Source organism: Podarcis pityusensis (assembly GCF_964106645.2).
Source record: "Podarcis pityusensis genome assembly, chromosome: 1".
In the NCBI taxonomy this organism is placed as follows: Eukaryota; Metazoa; Chordata; class Lepidosauria; order Squamata; family Lacertidae; genus Podarcis; species Podarcis pityusensis.
The window spans coordinates 25,299,031-25,320,031 of NC_138028.1; positions in this window are offsets into that span (position 1 = coordinate 25,299,031).

The window sequence follows — 21,001 nt, forward strand, 5'->3', positions numbered from 1 at the left end:
CGCTTCTGGCAAATCAGAGCAGTGCACGGAAATGCCATTTACCTTCCCGCCAGAGTGGTACCTATTTATCTACTTACACTTTGACGTGCTTTCGAACTGCTAGGTGGGCAGCAGCAGGGACCGAGCAACGGGAGCTCACCCCGTCGCGGGGATTCGAACCACCAACCTTCTGATTGGCAAGCCCTAGGCCCTGTGGTTTAACCCACAGTGCCACTCACGTCCCTTCCAAAATGACAGTACCCCTAATCTTTTTTTCTTTCTTTTTTTTTTAAAGAACTGTCTCTGATGCATGAATGAGACCAATGTGTCTTACTTCAAAATGTGGTAAGCTAAACCTGCTATGTTCCGGGGTACTCTTTTCACTTTGTCAGGTGTGGCTCCAGATTTGTGCTCCAAAATCCTGGGCTGACTGCTGTTACTGGTGCAACTACATTCACAAGAGGCGACGGATTGTGCTCCTGATTTCAATTACACATACACCAGAAATATTTTCTGTAGAAGTGTGCCAGATTTGTATAACATAGGCTATTGGTCGCAATAGTACATGATACACTTCCACTAAGGGTGTGATGATGAAAGTGTGTTGTGACTGTGCTAGCATAATAGATATCCATTTCATGCACATCAAAATTCAACATCCAGATGTTTATTTTAAACCAAAGCCTTTGAAGTCCCACGGCTGATCATTGCCACATTTTATTTAAGCTGATTTCTGTTCTGCAGAAGGCAAAAGCCAAAAATAGGGTTCTGAAACTCCTTTTACTTTGCCCTTGTTCTTTCTACTCAGTCACCTACACTGCCTTTCAGCAGTTCATTCTAATGTATTCAGCAAAGTTTTCCTGACAAACAACTTGCATCAATCCCTTTCTTGAAGACTTCTGACTTTTTTTTTTGTTATGTAAAACACCGTATTCATTATGAACCTTTTTGCTTGCCTCTGCCGAACTGTCTCAATGTGGATCAAATGCAGATGGGTGAATAATATCAAATTTGACCCAGTAAGAAATAGGAAAGGAGACAGTCATTGAAAGGCTGCCGGAGCCCTTTGCTGAAATGAGTCCAATTATTTTCTTATTGTAAGGCAAAAGACTTTTTTCTGTATTTCAGAAGGTTCATCACTTTGTATCTCTGAGCCAAGGATAATGTGCTTGAGATGGGACACCAGGTCTCCTGAATCACCTCAGGACAATGAATATCTGAAACCCAGACAGCCCTCTTTTTGCAAATGATGCATCATGCAAATGCAAATGACAGATTTGACTTTCAAATCAGAATAATATGACAAACACAATCTCTTACAGCCGTCTGAGGTGTGCCAAAGTTGTCTCTTGTCTCCAAATTGTGTGGTGTGGCATGATTTGCAAATGGAAACTTTCCAAGTTTGCATTTTAAAGGCAGCATGTTATACATGATCTGGAACATGGCGACACATTATTCTCCACAGCAGTTGCTTCTAATTAGATGAGGACAACACTACCTTATGAATTTGCGACTAAAATATCTCCCATATTGCTACCCTATCAGCTGCTGTCAGTATTGAAACTTCTGATATAGTTCCTGGGAGCTGGATGCTGGTTTATTCATACACACACACACACACACACACACACACACCTGCTGTGATTCAATATAAATATTCCCAGGGTGGTCTAAACAATAAAAACCAATCAAACAATAAGACAAAGTTCACAAAACCTAAAACAGTGGATTAAAAATTGATAGCAATGAAATCAATCCGTATTTATTCTATATTTCTTAAATTTGTATACTGCCCTTCATCTGAAGATCACAAGGTGGCTCACAACGTAAGAATACAAAATGAGATCACAAAATGCAGTATAAAATGAAAACAAACCAATAACCCCTCTCCCTCAAACACATTTAAAATGCCATAGAATGTGAATCAGACAAAGGCCTGGTTATAGGTGAACGTTTTCGCCAAGTGTCTAAAGATGTGATGATGGCTCCAGGTGAGCTTCCTGGTAGCAAAATTGATAATCAGGTGAGCTTACCACCTGAGAAAATCCTTTCACCACTTTCTATCTGCCTCACATGATGTTGGAGGAAGGTCTTAGATGACATTCTTACCTCAGAGGCATGCTGGTGTGGAGATGGTGCTATGGAAATCAGGTTACAGACCCTCAATTTGTGATTTTTGTTTAATCTAATAACTGCCTCCAGTTTGGGAGTGGGGACAGAAACAATGCATTCTACTTCAGAAATGTCTCATCAGGCTTCCTCAACCTCAGCCCTCCAGATGTTTTTGGCCTACAACTCCCATGATCCCTAGCTAGCAGGACCAGTGGTCAGGGATGATGGGAATTGTAGTCTCAAAACATCTGGAGGGCCAAGGTTGAGAAAGCCTGGTCTACATAAATGTACATGAATCAAGTTCCCAAAATGGTAACACATAGGGAAAAATCCAAGAATCACAACACCAGCATTCAGTTTCCTCTGTGATTTAACAATATGGCTACAGGATGCATGCAGAGGAAGCCAAGAGGGTGCTGTTCTCCATAAAGATAACATGTGAAGGAACTGAGGAAAAATCTGGGAATGAAGACAAAGCCACACAATGTGACCAAGGAGTTCCATTATATTGATTTTTGCCCTCCCTCTTGCTCACACTTTTATATCCTCCTCCCTTGCTTCTTGCCTTTTAAAGTTGCTCTTTACATGTCCGGTTCTTATAACCTGGCTTCATAAATCAGTTCCTTAATTATGTGTGCTGCTGTTCTCAGGAGAGTCCTCAATTTGTCTATGTCTTTCTGGTATTTGGGTTCACTCAACTAAATGCCAAAAGGGAGAGCAGTAAACAAGTCAAATTACACACACGCTCAGACAGACACACACACCTCACCCCCAGTGTTTTGCTTCTTCTGTGCACCTTAAAAACACACACATATTTGTTATCAGTTGTTTTCAACAGTTCTGAGGCTGGGGTCACGTTGCAACAGAATAGGGTTTTTGAGGGGTCATGTTTCTGCATTGTCTTGAACCCTCTGTAACAAAAGTAACCGTGCCCAGATCATTCTTGAGACATCTATGGCTTTATCTTCACAGATCAAAGCAAAAGAGAAAAGGAAGAGAGGTGTAGATGGATATTATACTCGGGCTGGCTTGCAAAAGATGGGCTGAGTTGCTTGTTTCTTTCACTTTATTAAGTTCCTTTAAAAATATAGTTTATTTCCATGACTAATATAGTTTACCTTCTATTGCAGATGCATCTCAGGGTGATGTTAAAGCTGTGGATCTAGCATGCCCAGCAAGCCCCCAACACCCACCCACCCAACCTCCTCCTTTTTGCCCCCTCCAGAGATGGAACAGCCCCAGATGTGCATCTTTTCACATCCTCATAGAGAAAGCAAGTGAAGTTAGATCCCTCTCTCTGCAAGGGCAGACCTCCCTCTCTGAGTGGAAGCTCCAGTGAATTCTATGGTCTCTGGGACACCTTTTCATGGGCCATAAGATCACAACCTAAATGTATGATACTTTAGTTGCTGGAAGGCAGCTCTCTGCCTTCCGGTCAAGCAAGCACCCATCACCTGCCAGGGAACTAAGCATCTCAGACTAGAGCCTGCTTTTGTTGGGCCTTGGGCCTTATCTATACAGGTATCCTCAGACAGAATGGATAGGCTCCTAGCAAGTGTACATTGAGTTTTCAGCCGAGGCATTGGGGGAAAAATACAATCCTGGTGGATTTTGCAAGAAAAACTGAGGAGGGCAGCAGCAGCAGCACAGTCCATTCAAATGGGCCTCCTGCCTCAATTTTGCTTGCACCCACTCCAAACCCACCAGCTCATCCTCGTAGCCCCCAAGGAGAAGGTTACTTTTGGGAGTCAGGATAAGGTAGCAAGCAGCATTGGCTTCAGCACTGGTGAATTCTTCTTGGATGGGATGGGCCCATGTGGACCTCTACTCCTTCCATCTTCTTCTGCCTGGGATCCCGGGAGCTCAACTACAATGGGACATAGCTTCTTTATTTTTGAAGGTAGATTCAAATATCTGGTGTATTGGATGGTGTATTTGAATAAGTACTGCTGCTTATTTCATTATTTGCTTTGGTTGCTTTTATTGTGTTTTTCTGCACCCTGCACGGGCATCTTTATCAATGAAGGGTAGGGTATAAATATTTTTAACATTTGTTCATTTCAGAAAATGATCACTGGTGGAAAATGACATTGGCATTTACCGCAACAGGCCCTGCCATGTTTCTGATGATGTAGCTGGAAGCACAAGAAAAATCCAGCCAATTTGGGATTCTAATTAAGTGAGCTGTTTTCCATGGAGAAGATGCTTCACACTCTTGAACCCCAATTCTGTACACAGAGGGGAGGTCACCCACCACTAGCTTGAGAATTCTCCTGAGAATTATGCAGAGGAAAGCGAGGAAGGAACAAATTCAATTCTTAACCATCAGTGTGCCCTTCATTAAAATCTCAGCATTTGAAGTTTTCATTCATGAGCAGGGAACATACAGATACTCAAAAAGTGAGGAGTAGATACTTGAAAAATGTCTTCTGAAAGATTTTGTATAAAGAACAATCACTGACGTATGGCTGATTTTTTTTTTTTTTATCTGTAGTCCATATGGAAGAGAGTTTTTCTTATCACTTTAAATCTGTGTAAGATCAGATGTTAACATATTTCAGTTGTGCTATTTGTTAGCCGATTCCCTGTTTTAAGTAAATGTCAGCATCTGCTCTTGGCTTTGGCTCTAGTTAAGGCTTACATGATGACTTTTTTCCTGTCTGAGTAGGATTTTTCTCATGAATAGTTTTTGTTTGAAGAGAGTCCCAGATTGTAGCTTTAGAGAAAAGTGGGGGAGAGAAGATATATGGAGCAGGATACAAGGTTTTTGATAACAAAACATACGGATGAGTTGACTGGAGCTATGATGATTTGAGTACAGTATTAAGTGGTTTGAATAGATCCATGTGTAATTCTGCTGCAGTGCTCAAGTTGTGCATGATACCTGCGATTAAACTGGTAAAACCCAAGGGCCTTGGTGGCAGATTCTAGACAATTTGAGAATGGAGCTATACTAAGGTTGTGTGTGTGTGATTTTTGCATCTTAGACAAAATATATTTTCCTCCCACCCCCTCCACCAGATTTTAATTATGTTGAGCATGCTGACAACAGCACATGAATAAAAATTGCCAAATTTGCCCCTGTGGCTGCCCTACTCTTCTCTGAAGACTATTGAGAGCCCAGAACTTCTGAAGTGACTGCAAGCACTTGCTCACTCTGCAAAACGGCAGTGAGGTAATGTCTAACTCCAAATATGACTGTTTTGTTTGAATGATTCAATTATTTGAAAACAGAGACTCTATGTTCTATTGTTACCGAAAAAATTCTTAGTAAAAACCATATTTTTTTTAAAAAAAAAAACAACAATCATAAAAACATTGTTTTATGGCTGTGCCACACATGAAGTACAATCCAACAAGGGGTGGTTGTGAGACTCCCGCTAAAGTAAATGACACTTTAGAAAGCTATTGATTTAATTGGGATTGAAGTTACAATCCTACACACAGTTACCTGGAAGTAAGTTCCATTGAAGTCAATGGGATTTACTCTTGAGTGGATGTGTATAGGTTTGCACTTAGGTTTCTATAAGTTTGTATTTGTAGAAATGTCTACACAGCAATAAGTTCCATAGACCTGCAGATCTTATCCCGAGATAAGTACACACAGGACTGCAACTTCAGTTTTGCTCTCTCTTTTTTACACATAAAATATTTTACACAATGCACAATCAATTTAAATTATACATACTCTTTTCTGGCAAGTAGGCATGCAACAAACTCATATTTGCAAAACAACAACAATGATTTTAAAGGAAGGGACCCAGCCTGTTTTAGGCTCTCTGCTATAAAATGAAAGAAGCAGCCCCCAATTTCTGAATTATGGATATCCTAATGTATTCCAAACAGCTCGAGGGCAGTGCTTGCATAGAATTCCCATTTTATTCTCCAACCATCCATGTCAGGTAGGTGAGTCTGAGAGAGTGACTCGTCCTAATAAATCTCACGGCTGAGCAGGTCTTTAACCCGTGTTCAATTACTATGCCACACTGGCCATTTTGTTCCATTCTTGACTCTGCCTCTAGTGCTGTTCTGAAATCTGGTCTCCACTTTCTTGAAAGTTTCCTTCTCCTGCAAAAGAGGCTTCCATTATTTTTTTGCCACATTCTTGGGAAACTTGAGAATTTCAGTTGGTACGGGATTGCGAGTGTGCCTTTTTATTGCAAAGAGGCCCTGGGTGTTGGGTCTGTGTGTGTTTCCTGTAAACAGTTCTCTGTCACTCTGCAGCCTCCCAGCTTGCCCACAGTTCCTGATCTGAAAAATAACCACATTTTAGGAGTTATGTCATGTTATTTCCCCTCGGGATTAAATTCAAGTATGGGCATCAATGGAGGCCACTAAGTGCAGACCACAGGTAAGATGCTTTCTAGGCAACACTCCTCAACCACTTCAAAAGGCAACCTTTAGAACATTTTTGGGTGCATTTTTTCCCCTTATTCATTGACAGAGAGTGTCTGGGGGTGGGGAAACACAAGAGAAATTTTCAGCAAAACACGAGCATGGATTGTAGTGATGGGGCTTAATGAGGGTCTGTTCTTAGAGACTTGCAAACGCTTAGAACCATGCTTATGGAAAACATGAAGTTTTGGTTTGGGTTGAAGCCAGGAAATGTTTTAAAGATAGGACTTGGTCCGCAGACAACAAGCTATCATCATGTTTATTAAACTCTTTCTAATCCCTACACGTGCACCGATGAAACTCAGTTTAAAAGCATTCCTTTTTGGTCCAACTTAAACCTGTTTGCATTGTCTGGTAATCAGAGGAGCACTTTGGGGAAAGGTGGAACAACTGGTTAAGCAGCCAGAAGCCTTGTATTATTTAGCTGAAACGAAAAGCATCCCAAGCAGACCTTTGTCGCAGCTTTGGTTTTGTTTTTGTTTTTAAAAATTCCTGTGCTAAACTGTCAAAATAGTGCATCTTAATAGGCCCTGAACAGTTTGACACAGAATGCTTGGAAATTAGCAGACCCTGCTGAAAGCTTTGCATATTGCATATCTTCTTGGTTTACATACCCGACTTGGGAATAGCTATTAGGAACAGAGATTTCATAGCAAACAGTGTAGGATGTCTAGGGATAACATATAGGCAGGTATATTAGAGACGGCATTAATTTATCACAAAATTTACAGTACTTAAGCATGGGGAACAACAAACTCCTAATAGATTATAGTAACGTAAGGATGGAAGGGGTAGGTCATTGTGTCCAAGTTTCTGACAAAAGCAAGAATCCTTCCTGAAGTGATTCTGGCCAAAAGGTTATGCACATTAGTCTCCAGTTGAGATGGAGGAGCCCTCCCAAGCTCAGCTCAGATTAACTCGGAAATTGAGTTCCTCCAAAATGTTTGGAAGATCTCCAATCGCTTTCTCAAGCCAATCTAGAAACCCAGAAAAAAACACGACTCTTCTCTCAGCCTCTTAATTTTACTATATTTTATGTCACAAAGTAATACTGTGCCTCCACTATGTTAAATAAGGTAAAACTAAGAACCTGCAGTGGCAAAAACCAAAGGTAGAGGTAGTGAGAAACCTATCATAACACAGGGGCAGTCTGCTGGACCAAGCCAAAGGCCCATCTTGTCTAGCCGTCTGATCTTAACAGCGGCCTTTGGGAAGCCTGTAAGCAAGACTTGAGTTCAACAGCACTCTCCCTGCTCATGATCTCTGGCAACTGGTATTTGGTGGCAGAATATAGCCATCATGGCTAGTAATCCTTGATACTACTTTACCTTAACCTTTTTTATCTCTATATATTTTGGTCACGTCAGGATCGCAGCGTGTTGCCTTCAGAGCTTCTCGGTTTGCACACATTTCCCAAATATGACTGCATTCATTCCATCTACTAAGAATAGGAAACAAAGAAAATGAACCGAGGGGGAGAATGAAGCTGAAGGGAAGGCATCTGCGCATTTGTCTGCGGAATCCTCCGAGGATGGAGCTCAGTTACATGAACATCAATATATCCATCCACATACAGAAGACTAACCAGAAACCCTGAGCCAAAAATAATAGTGTTTCAAACAGGAAGGAAAAATGAAATTTCAGGAGAAAGACATTTTCTTTCTCTTTGCATATCCTTCTTGGCACAGACCATGTTTATTTATGGTATTTGGGGGCATACTAGCCCTGCATTAGGATCATATGAGAGCCTTGTTCTCTCTCTCTCTCTCTCTCTCTCTCTATTTTATTTTGTTTTATTTTTTTGATGTGGCTAATAGGATATAAAAGCCTTGGCTATGATTTACCACTTAGAAAGATGCTATCGAGACAAATTTGGGGAAAGTACGAGACACAAGGGGTTACCATGGGGAGAGACTCCCCCTTTCTATTTCCTCTTGTTCCCCTTGTTCTCGAGTTGAGGCTGTTGCTGTGTTTCTCAGATGTCTGAAGAACAACTTTTTAAGAGTGGGGCTACTACATTTCCTTGATGAGAGGCCTACTTCAGCTTCTCTGTGCAAAGTTTTGCTTCATTGTTTCAGAGCTAAGCTTAGGTCTTTGAAAACCACTTCTCTTTCTCTCAGGGAAATCCCAGTTCAGTGACAGAACAGGGGATCCTATTGGCTCCCACCCCAACTCCCAATTATTCCCTCAATCTCTTCACAGCACTGAGGCCAGCAAGCAAAGAGGCCACTGAGGGCAATAGCAGCAGCAGCATTTACCTGCCCTCCACCCTAAGTTTCCAGGGCAGCTTGCAACACTTTAAAATAAAAGTATACCTGAAGGAGCATCTCCAGCCCTATCACTCAGTCTGGACACTGAGGTCCGCCTCTGAAGGTCGAGTGCTGAGGACCTTCTAGTGGTTCCCTCCCTGTGAGAAGTAAAGTTACAGGGAACCAGGCAGAAGGCCTTCTCGGTAGTGGCGCCCTTCCTGTGGAACACCCTCCCATCAGAAATAAAGAACTACAGTGGTACCTCGCAAGACGAATGCCGCGCAAGACGAAAAACGCGCAAGACGAAAGAGTTTTCCGTTTTTTGAGTCGTTCCGCAAGACGAATTTCCCTATGGGCTTGCTTCGCAAGACGAAACGTCTTGCGAGTTTGTTTCCTTTTTCTTAAAGCTGCTAAGCCGTTAATAGCCGCTAAGCTGCTAATAGCCGTGCTTCGCAAGACGAAAAAACCGCAAGCTGAAGAGACTCGCGGAACGGATTAATATCGTCTTGCGAGGCACCACTGTATACAACTTTTAGAAGACATCTGAAGACACCCAGCTAGATGGGTGAGGTATAAATAATAAAATTATTATTATTATTATTTAAAATAAAACATTAAAACAGTTCAAAACAAATCACAACCACAACATAGCATGGTTTGTAAATATATACATCTTGGGTGTTGAAGAACAGGACAAAAATGTATGTCTTCTGCATTTGCCAAAACCCATATAGTGTAGGTACCACTATACCTTCTGGGGCCAGTGGAAATATCATTTTCCCATTTCTATCATGTGGGTGCAAATGTGGTGCAAACCACTGGAAAGATCTGTTACCCTGAAAATGACAGTTCAAAAATAAGGGCAAAGGTCTCAGGGTGTGTATTGAAATGCTGAGATTTCAGGTACACCTGCTATCTCAGTACCTGGGAGGGAATTAGCCTGCACCCTCCAGCTTAAACTCAATCTGTAAGCAGCCCACATAGCTATAACATCCAGTATGACACCCCCCCCCCAATTCTTTCTTATTTTCCCTACTCCTATCACCTGCTACCTTATGCAACAGCTTGCCCGATGAAGAGTTCTGAAGAATTTGATAGCTTGCCACTGTCTTGTGACATTTAGATTGGCCCTAATAAAGGTATAACTCAGCCATGGACTTAAGGTTTGTGAGTGCAACAGGTCTGCTTGTAATGAAGACTCATTATATATTTGCATAAATCATTACATATGCTTATCATTATGAAAAAAACATAATAAAATTATTATGGGTTTTGTTTTTATTTTTTAATACACTAGAGCCATATTAGTCTGTGACAATTTCTAGTAAAATTCCATCAGAGTCGACGGTTCCAACATCTGATCTGCCACAAGGGACACAACAGTGCTGCCACCTTCTGGATTTTGTACAGCCTCCTGGACAAGTTTCAAATGTCACAAGACATGACAAGATAGATTTCCTCGAATTGCAAGATCTTGTGCTTTGAAACAACCCTGGAAGAAAACATTTAAGTTCTTAACATTGGGCTTTCAAGATATTCCTCATAGGAGAAACACTCTCTGACAAAGTGAATGTATAGAAACCACAGGGTGGAGAGTGCACCAAAATATTACCTGCACTTCAGGTAATCCAGAAGATAAAATGCAGAAAATGATCTAAGTAAACATTCATTAGGGTTGTGTCCAATGCTAGCCCTATTTAAAGGAGACCCCTTGAAATGAATGAACTTGTCTTACTTGGTGGATCTATGCTCGGTTGCTGGATAAAACCCTCAGAAATCAGTAGAAAGGTGAACTTAAGATCCTTAAAGCACACTTCACTAACCCGTGCTGTTTGGAATTAATAAAAGTTGCCATCCAACTAGACTGGCATTGGCAAAGGCACTAGCAGTTGGACTCTTGGTTGAGTTCATTGATACAGTTGGTCCAGTGGCAGAGGAAGAGGTGTGGGGAGGGTGTACAGCTCACCCTGGATGTCATCACTGATGGGAGGGTGACAAAATGATTTTTTAAAAAAAATTGTGCTCGGGCAACTTTTTAGGAGTGACGTGGTGCTTTAGGCACCTGCAGGTTCCACGCTGCCTGAAACGGCAGTGTGGGACTTGCGCCTGCCTACTGCCTCTCCCTCAGCCATACTACAGCTGAGGGGGAGGCGATGGAGAGGCTCCAAGCATCAGAGGGGCTCGCCCTGCCCCCACAGGTGGATTGCCCCGCCCCCAACTGCAGGACACACCCACACACCCGAGCTACGCCGCTGAGTGGGTCTTATTGAAATAATGTATTTGAAATAATAAATAAGTGCTTAAGTTAATTGTCATTATTATTTTTCACAAAAACACCTCTGCTGCAGTTCTCATTTGAAAGTTGCTTTCCCACTACCTTGCCTATTGCTTTATCCACAATGTGGGGCCACAGCTCAATACTAGAACATGTTTTTTGGGTGCATAGTGTCCTCTCAGCTTGAATCACCAGCATCTCCACTTAAAAGGAGATATCAGACAGCAGGACTGGAAAAGATTTTGCAGAGCCACTGTCAATCCCAGTGGGTGGCATTGGGATAGATAGATTTATTGATCTGATCTTCAGTGTAAGGCAGCCACCTATGCAGATTCTGCTCCTATGATGTTCTTCACATGCTCTTTGTTTAGATACACCTCCTGTTCTCAGGATTAGCGAGTTCTTGGAGCACATTTGTTGTTGTTTTCAAAGCAGAAAACATGCTTTTAATCCAGCAGATACCAATTATTTTTGCAGAGTTGTCAGCTGTAAAAGCATATTTGAAACACTTAGACGAACACACACAGGAAAAAATGTTCAGATAATGGGTGATCATCCATTGCCAAAATCCATAGTTTCTGGCATGTTGTGGGATCTGTAAACTCAGCCTCCAAACACAGAAGATCTTAAGAAGAGCACAGCTGGATCAGGCCAAAAGCACTTCTACTCCAGCATCCTGCTCCCATGATGGGGGCACAAACTCTGTAAGTAATCTCCCCAACAGGTGTAGGGGAATCCTTCCCGTACCCCTCCCCTCTCGCCAGGCAGCAGGGTTTTGCATTAGCTACTTCCTTCAGGAGGTACCAGTGCACAGCCCTGCCACACTGTGGCAAACCTGGGTGGTGGAACCTCCCTCTTGCCAACTCGGAAGGAGAGAAGGTAGAAGATGTTCCACAATGCTTTGCTGCCAATCCCTCTCTGCCACTAGAGGCCAGGGAGACCAGAAGAAGGGTGATGCCCTGTGGTAGGTGATGCCTGAGGTGGCCACCTCATTCAGCCTCATGGGTGGACCAGCTCTGCTCTCAACATGGGCGTAGCCAGGATTTTTGTTAGGAGCTGGGTGCTCCACCATTCCCATAAACTACTGCTGCCCCACTGTCTTCTCACAAGCTTGATACATTGGCAAAAACGTTCCAATCTCTCCTCTCACAAAAGGGTTTGATTCACATTCTGGCTATGTAAGACAACAGCTGCCCATTGTCTCCCATTAATGACCAGACCATTTTGAATAATAAAACCAGCTGGCCCACCACAAATTAATGTGTGTGGCAAGGTTTTGTGCAACAATGCTCTCTCTCTCTCTCTCTCTCTCTCTCACACACACACACACACACACACAAACACACTTTCCAAGAAATCTTTACATTTTGGCATTTCTCCTGGAGAATCGTGACCCTCAAAAGCATCCAGGAAATAGCAAGCACTTGGCACCATTTGAATTGAAAGTTCCTTTTCCTGATCCATCTGCCAATATCGTTATTGGCAGTTTAACAAATATCTGAAGGTGAACGCCGTTAGAGGAGAACAAATGCAAGATGCATCTGAAATCTATTATAGGACACATCGGGTGGAGGGGTTGAGGCAGGGAGTGAGGATGTTAAACACATACAGGCACATAATTCCAGGAATATTTGGCAATATCCATTTCTAAGTGGAATAAACATTGGGTAAGATACCTCTGCAGTAAGGCAAGAAGAACCATTATCAAACAGTGTCTGTAGCTCATAATATATCACTGAGTTAGCGGCTCAGGTGCTGACAGGCGGAGGCTTCCAGCACAGTCCTAACAATGTCTATTGAGTAAGCCCTCTCTGTAGCCACTGGGTTCTCCCCCAAAGGGAGGAGGAACTGCAGAACTAGCCACATCTTCTCAGGAAATAATCTGTTAGTTGCTTCAAGCGGATGTTGGACATCAGTGCTCCCATGGTGTGGGACACTCTTCGAGAAAAGATTTGGTAGGCACCCTCACTTTTGACTTCCAGGTATCTCTTGAAGACCTGTAGCTGTTTAATTAGCCAGCCACTTAAATGATTGTGTGTGTTGTTTTTAATAGTGCTTCATGTTTTGCATTCTTTTACAATGGCCTGATATTTTATGATATGGTGGTATGTAAACCCATTTATAAATATCAAATAAAATAAATTTCTTTCCTCATTAATTTACGGTGTGGTCTTAAAAATGCAGAAGGAATGTTCAGCAGAGCACTAATTTAGCAGAGGAAAAAGTGTTGTAGATAAGCAGGCAATCAGTGTACAGTATTATTATTTTTTAAGTCTAAATAATTGTGCTTGGGAGGAATATCTATAGAAGGAATTACAACAAAAGGCACAAATGGGACATTTCCACTCACACAGAGCTATTTATCTCAGGATGGTATAAATGAGGGTGAGGAAGAGAAAAGCCCATGGCTGTAGCCCAAGGATGCCACTTAGACAATCAAATAAAAGCAATTAACTTGCATTACCTACATGTGCCATTTCTGTAAGCACAGTAGAAACCTTCATGCACTATGCAAATCCATCTGACTGTGACTAGCTTAGAAACCACTGAGAGAAAGAATGAAAAAGGATAAACCAGGGAACTTATGCATCTTGCTTAGGTCCAAACTAGCAGTGATGGCAATTGTTTTTTCCAATAATGTAGAAAGGAAGCCAGCCTGACTTTGTGTGCCTTCAGACCCGGGGAATACTGTGCTAGCTTTCCTGATTAAAATGCTAGTACTTCTGTCCTCTCTTCCAATGTTGTAAGTCGCTTTGGGTTGCCTTGAGCAAGATAAAGCAGCTAACAAATTTAATAAATGATGATGATGATGACGACGACAATGATGACAACGTTCCTTTCACCTGATTTCCCCCATGAAAATGGCAGGAAAGAACTGCACGCAAGGAAACTGCCCCAAATTTCATCACTTCCTTCCTGCAATTTTCTGGGTTAATGGGGTTGCCGACAGATTTTCTCTGGAAACAATTAACATGGAAATTAGTGCTAATCTTCCACAAGGTTCTGCAGATCTCTGGGGGTGTATTTTAAGCAGTGTGAAAGCTCAAATATAATGTGGGAATTAGCTGTTAGGGAAACGTTAGGGAAACGGTATGAACTGCTGTATGAATGCAGCCTTTAACAGCAGAAAATTATATGGTTGAGAGGTCCTGAATTATCCTCACAGCCACTACTTGCTTTCCTTACACCCCCTTGCCCAAAGAGCCATCAAAGTTTTGCTGATGAGAACAGCACTAAAAGAGAAACGTTGCAGGGAAACAAGTAATAGATGAGGCAATGGGTCTGCCTTCTATATCTCAGTTCTGTTCAAAACCAGACCCTCCCTAACTCTTCTTTCTCTCTGGTTGGGTCAGTCCTGGGGTGACTGAATCTGTTCATTTCAGATTCTCTTCATCTCTCGGTTTTCTTCTCTTCAGTTTGTCCCATTTCCAAATCAGTCTGCAATTAAAAGAAAAGTCATCACAGAAATGTCCCAGCATTTTAATATACACCTTTTATGCAATTTTGCCTAACAAGCACATTTCTGCAAGGATTCCCCCCCCCCCATATGATGCATTTTTCTATGTTATTTTCACTAATATGAAATATAAATTTCTCAACTTCCCCCCAGTGTTCACATTTTTGCACTGGTGGTTTTTTTTTTGGGGGGGGGGGTTTGATGAAATCAGCAAAATTTGGAGACATGTGAATTTCCAAGAATGGCTGTGTTTGGTTTGCTTATTGTTTAGCTAGGTTCTACATGAAATCCCCCCCCCCGCCCTCCCCTGAGAAACTACTCAGTTTCTCAATGAAATACACACAGCTGCTACCACCATGTTGAATTTAGCTCTTTGTTTGTTCTTGGTTGTGCTGTGCTATATCAGAAATATGGGGATTAGTTGGGCTCTGAAAGAGCTGTTCTTAGGTTTAAGACCTGACCAAAACCCAGGGTATCAAGGTTAACTGAGAGTTGGCTCAGATCCATTTTCTTTCCTGATACATAATCAGTATGAAAGATTAACTATACCATGAAGTAATATAAGTATGGTCATTAGATACCCCTTCTGCGATGTTGAGCGGAAGCTAATGTAAGCATAGAGATGGAAATCAGGATGGGCATCTCTAAGGAGGGATAATAGGTTGCTGTCCTTTCTACCTCTAGGTCACTGCTTCCCATTCAAGCTGCTTTGATAAACCAATAAAAGGGCCCAGGGGAGAGAAAGGGAGTTTTGTCAGACCACCATTTCCCTAATGCACAATGTTCAACTGGGCCAGATCCAGGTCTGAAGCCCTTTGAAGAAGCTATCCAAGTGTTTAAAAGTGACCGTGAAGACTAGCACCACTTTTAGAAGAAAGGGGTATCAGGATCAAACAACATGTGGTGTTAATTATGTTCTTTGGCCTCTGAAGGCCAGGGTTTTCTTGCAGAGAGAGCCACTGTGGGGCAAGGAGTGGCCTGGAGTGGGAGGGCTTTAGCCCTCTGCTCACTGCTGGAGTACTGATCTAGATTTGTTGGGGAGGACATGCCTCAAATTGACATTGGGGGGAAAGCTCCCATTTGCAGCAGTGGGAACAGGCAATGCGTGGCGCTTCTAGAAATGCCAGATCAAAGTTGGCACAGTTGGAGAAAAGCGATCCGTTAAGTAAACAGATCCCAAGCCAGTTTACAGAAATTATTATTTATTTCACAAAATTTATGTGCTGTTACTTGTAAAGACAAGTAACAGCATATGACAAACCTAGATAGCATCTTAAAAAGCAGAGACATCACCTTGCCAACAAAGGTCCGTATAGTAAAGCAATGGTTTTCCCAGTAGTGATGTATGGAAGTGAGAGCTGGACCATAAAGAAGGCTGATCGCCGAAGAATTGATGCTTTTGAATTATGGTGCTGGAGGAGACTCTTGAGAGTCCCATGGACTGCAAGAAGATCAAACGTATCCATTCTTAAGGAAATCAGCCCTGAGTGCTCACTGGAAGGACAGATCTTGAAGCTGAGGCTCCAATACTTTGGCCACCTCATGAGAAGAGAAGACTCCCTGGAAAAGACCCTGATGTTGGGAAAGATGGACGGCACAAGGAGAAGGGGACGACAGAGGACGAGATGGTTGGACAGTGTTCTCGAAGCTACAAACATGAGTCTGACCAAACTGCGGGAGGCAGTGGAAGACAGGAGTGCCTGGTGTGCTCTGGTCCATGGGGTCACGAAGAGTCGGACATGACTAAATAAACTTGTAAAGACAACCCCTGTGTGGTTTGCAAGGAATATAAAATATACATTAAAGCTGTCGATAAAAACCAAAGTCAAAAATAAACATAAACAATCAAAACATGAATAAATCGAACTGTTAAAAATATACATTATGAACGAGAATTGCAGATTGAAATACACCTCTGCTTTACCTGTTCAAAGATTACAGGTTTGAATCTGAGCCATAATTGTTGGGAACACAGGTGAAACCTTAAAAAATCTTAAGAAGCACTTGCTAGATGAGGCCAGTGGCCCATCTAGTCCAGCCGCCTGTTATCCCTGTGGGCAACCAGCAACCAGCCAGCAGGTCCCGAGTGCCGCAGCTTTTCGGTTGCTGCACCCAAGCTGTGGAACAATCTGCCCCAGGAAATCCATCTGGCACCCTCTTCAACAATCTTTCACCACCTTTTGAAGATGTAGCTGTTTTGGCAGGCTTTATTTTCAAGTGCCTGGTTAATTTTGTATATGACATTTTATCTGCAGTTCTGTCTGCCGTTGGCTTGTTGTGTTGATGCCATGCTGTTTTTAATTTCCCCTTTTGCCTTTTCTAGATGCTGGTATTCTCCCTAGATGTCCTCCCTGGATGTCCTCAGATGGGAAAGTGGAATAATATTAAATAAATAAACAATGTGGGTCAAAGGACACATATGCATTTTATGCTCAACAATTTATTTATCTGTTTAGCTATGGAAAATGTATGGACATTAGAATAAAGCATGGTCATGTACAACTTTTTTTTTAAGTAAGACAGATAAAATCAGCTTTTCCCAAAAAGAAAGTTGATATTGCACATAGCCTCTGGAAAATTCTGCAAAAATAAGAGAGTGTTTAGCATTTGACGAAATGTATTCTTAAGGAAATCAGCCCTGAATGCTCACTGGAAGAACAGATCCTGAAGCTGAGGCTCCAGTACGTTGGCCACTTCATGAGAAGAGAAGTCTCCCTGGAAAAGACCCTGATGTTGGGAAAGATGGAGGGCACAAGGAGAAGGGGACAACAGAGGACGAGATGGTTGGACAGTGTTCTCGAAGCTACAAACATGAGTCTGACCAAACTGCGGGAGGCAGTGGAAGCCAGGAGTGCCTGGCATGCTCTGGTCCATGGGGTCATGATGAGTCAGACACAACTAAACAACAACAATTTAATGCTAGAGTCTAATTTAGGGCTTCCTATAGACATCTGGTTGGTCACTATGAGAACAGATGAGCCGTTAGCCTCATCCAGCAAGCTCATCCTATGTTCTTAACCATTCTTCTCCTTTGGCAATCACTCATAGCCGAGTAAGATTGTCTTCCATGAACACTGTCTTAACGATGTGTCTGAAGGTGACTGTGGAGGCCAATTCTGGATCCATACATCCTTCCACAGTGGGGACATAGGTTTCTGGGAGGGAATTGATCATGGTGAGGGTTTACCAAATGTGTCTTCCTTATAGCTTGTTTCTTCCTTTCGTCCTGAGTTTGAGAGTTTTCAAAGTCCATCTTTGAAGCTATCAGCCAATCACCCATTCCCACCACCCTTCTGAGTAATATCCCTCCCCACCCTCTCACTACATATAAGGGTCTGGTGACTTCTGTTTCAGTGTATCTGAAGAAGTGTGCATGCACACGAAAGCTCATACCAATAACAAACTTAGTTGGTCTCTAAGCTGCAACAGGAAGGAATTTTTTAATTTTGTTTCAAAGTCCATGACACCTTTGGTGAAGGCTGTTCTCCAATTGGGAACACTCGCAGGCCAGTGTTTCCCAATTGTCGTTGTTTATACTATATTTTTTAAAATTTGCCTTGAGAGAGTCTATAAACCTCTTTTGCTGACCACCAGCATTATACTTTCCATTTTTAAGTCTGGAGGGCACAGATGACTGCATTGAATAGGCAAGTATATAGGGGGTAAGGTCATATATATTCTGGTCCCAAAATGTCCACTGACAATAAAACTTTTACAGTAAAACTGTGCGGCACATTGTAGCATATTGGCAGAGCATCCAGAGTTCCTCAAGAAGAGAATTATTAAACTACTCTAAGAATTGCAGCTCTGTGAATGGGAAAGTGGTCTCCTAGCAACTCTCAGTAACCTTAATAAACTACAATCCCCAGCATTCTTTGGGGAAGATGCAACTGTTTAAAGTGGTATGATACTGCTTTAAATGTATAGTGCAGGTGAGACCCTAATCCTTGCTGATCTACTGTAAATTTCTCAGCAAGTAGACCTCAGTCTACCTGCTGTTTGGGGGGGGGCTGGAAAAGAAAGAGTTAAACCCCCCTCTCCACCTTGTGTAGTCCTGAGATTCCTCAGGTTTTCCCCAAGCTGCTATTTACAGCACATAACAGAAGCATGTTAGTTACATAGGCACAAAAATTGCAACATCTAATTTGGCCCTCAGGATTTGCAAGCTGCTGCACAGGACTATATCTGCATTCAAGGCCTTTCCCTCTCTGGAAGTGCTTTATTTAAAAGATCTCTGTTGCTGCCTTTAAGAGCACATCTCTCCTTCCTTGAATTCCTGCTGTTGTTTTGAAACTACATGCTGTTGTTCGATGCCACTACAGCTTCCAATTGCAATGAAGAGGAAGGATGTGATATAGAGTGGTAGTTGCTTCTCTCTTCTCCCCCTGCCTCCCACCCCCATCCGCTCCAGTCAGGAGACGGTGGTGACATTTATGGTTTATAATAGGCAGGAAATTCTTTGGGCGGCAAATCAAAGGGACTGGGACAGTGAAAGCGATGCCAGCAGGAGGTCCAAAATCGCAGCAGGAGGCTTCCCCAAGTTTCCTACTGACAACTGGCCATTTAATGAGCCTGCCAAGGATCTTGATAGTAAGTTTGCACAGGGCTGCAGCACTGAGCAACTTAGCAATGGGCTGATGCTGCTTTTAAATATGAAGACGGATGCACTTTGGGTGAGCTTAGAGTGACTGGGAGGGAACAGAAGCAGGGAAGAAAAAGAAAATGGAACTCTCTTTTGATAAACAGATTCTGACTTGTCGTTCCTACTTGTGAGTCGAACACCTACCACTGGCACCTTCCTCTTTGAGGTAGCCAGCATACGAGCATGTGTGTACCTGCATCAGGAAAAGATTAACTTTCAGAGCATAATAGGTAAGGCACACTGTGTCCTTTAGTCCATTGATGACATTTTGCAACATTTGCTACAGGCAAGGAAAATTGATCTGGCCACAATACGATGAAATCTGATAATGTGGCTCCTTCCTTCCCATATCATATTTGGTTGGATGTGATAGTTAATAAATGAGGGAAACGGTGCAACATAGTGGTTAAAACAGTTTGCAGTTTGAGTCAGGATGTTCCAGTTCAACCTGAACTCAGCCATGAATCCTTTTTAAACAACAACAACAACAACAATTTGCATTATATCTGATATTCCTTCCTTCATAAAACTCAAGGTAGTATAGTGGTCCCTAAAAGGTCTCCCTTCCAGGTACTGACCGTATCCACATTTGCTTATCATTAACAACCTGGAAGACTCATCTGCCTTCAGACGATACTCTAGGGTCCAACTTAATATTCCTCAAACTCTTGACCTATCTTGCGAGGTTGTTACAAGGATTGCTTGGATGACATTTATGAAGCACTTTCTATAGGTACTAGAGAAAGAACTTAGTAAGTTATTATTGTGTTGTAGTAGTTGTTGTCAAACTGCTTAGAGGACAAAAAAAAATCACTTCATAAAAACTAAGGAAAAATCTGAATGGTTAAGGATTCTATAATAGGTAATGCTTACTGGATACTTCATGCACATTTCAGCTAACTTATACCCCAAATATCTGAAAGGTCACTTCCTTCCCTACAGGCTCTATTGGGAGTTGAGTTCAACCAGTGGGGTGGGGGAACAGGACTTCTTGGTTGTTCTACAGCCCTCAGAAATGGTGGGCAAATGATGGGCTCTGCCCTAACCTCCATCTGCCCCCACCTACCTGCTTTCTTACTGTCCAGCTCTCCAGAGGATAGCACTGCTAGTCATTTTTTTCTTAGTCTTAGTGTTGGCCTTGCAGAACTCAGCAGGGACTCCTTGGCCCTGCCTGTCATTGGATGAGGTGCCCCCTACTCTTGCGGTCTCTGCTTTCCACTCTTTTTGTTAAAAAAGAAAAGAAAGAAAGTACGAACAAATTTCACAAATAGAAAATCTCAGAAGACGATGTGAAATTTAGACCACAGTAGATTATTTTACAGTATTTAGATTTATTTTAATAAGGAGATGTAACACACTAAAATGTAAGTGCCAGATCTTGACCACATTATCACATTGTGTCTCTGCCTGTAATTTGTTTCCTTTTTTTGCCTCATTCTCAAATCCTTCACTTTTGTCAACTGAAATTCCTTTTTGCATGTTAGTGTTTGTTTTTTCACTGCCTCATCCAAACACATTTTTTCACTCAAGCCACAAGCTAAGTGTGTCTGCATGCCGAAGTGGAATAGTTTCTCTTGCAATAAGAACTATCGTAAATCTCAGAGGACAAACTCAACACACAATCCATTTCCCTTCAATTCTGGGGTTGGCACAAACTGGAATCTCCCAGAAGGAATCAGGCATCTGTTTTCTGCAGTGCATTGCACAGGCCAAATGAGACGGGGAGAATGGCATTCTCCACCTGGATTATAAGCAGATAGGCAAATTCATCATTTCACATTTATTTTCAACATTCTTACTGCATCTAAAGGTTTCTGGGGGAGCCTGTCTCAAATGTTGAATGAGATCCTGCCTAATTTTAGATATATTTTGAATGGAACAGGTTGCTGTGC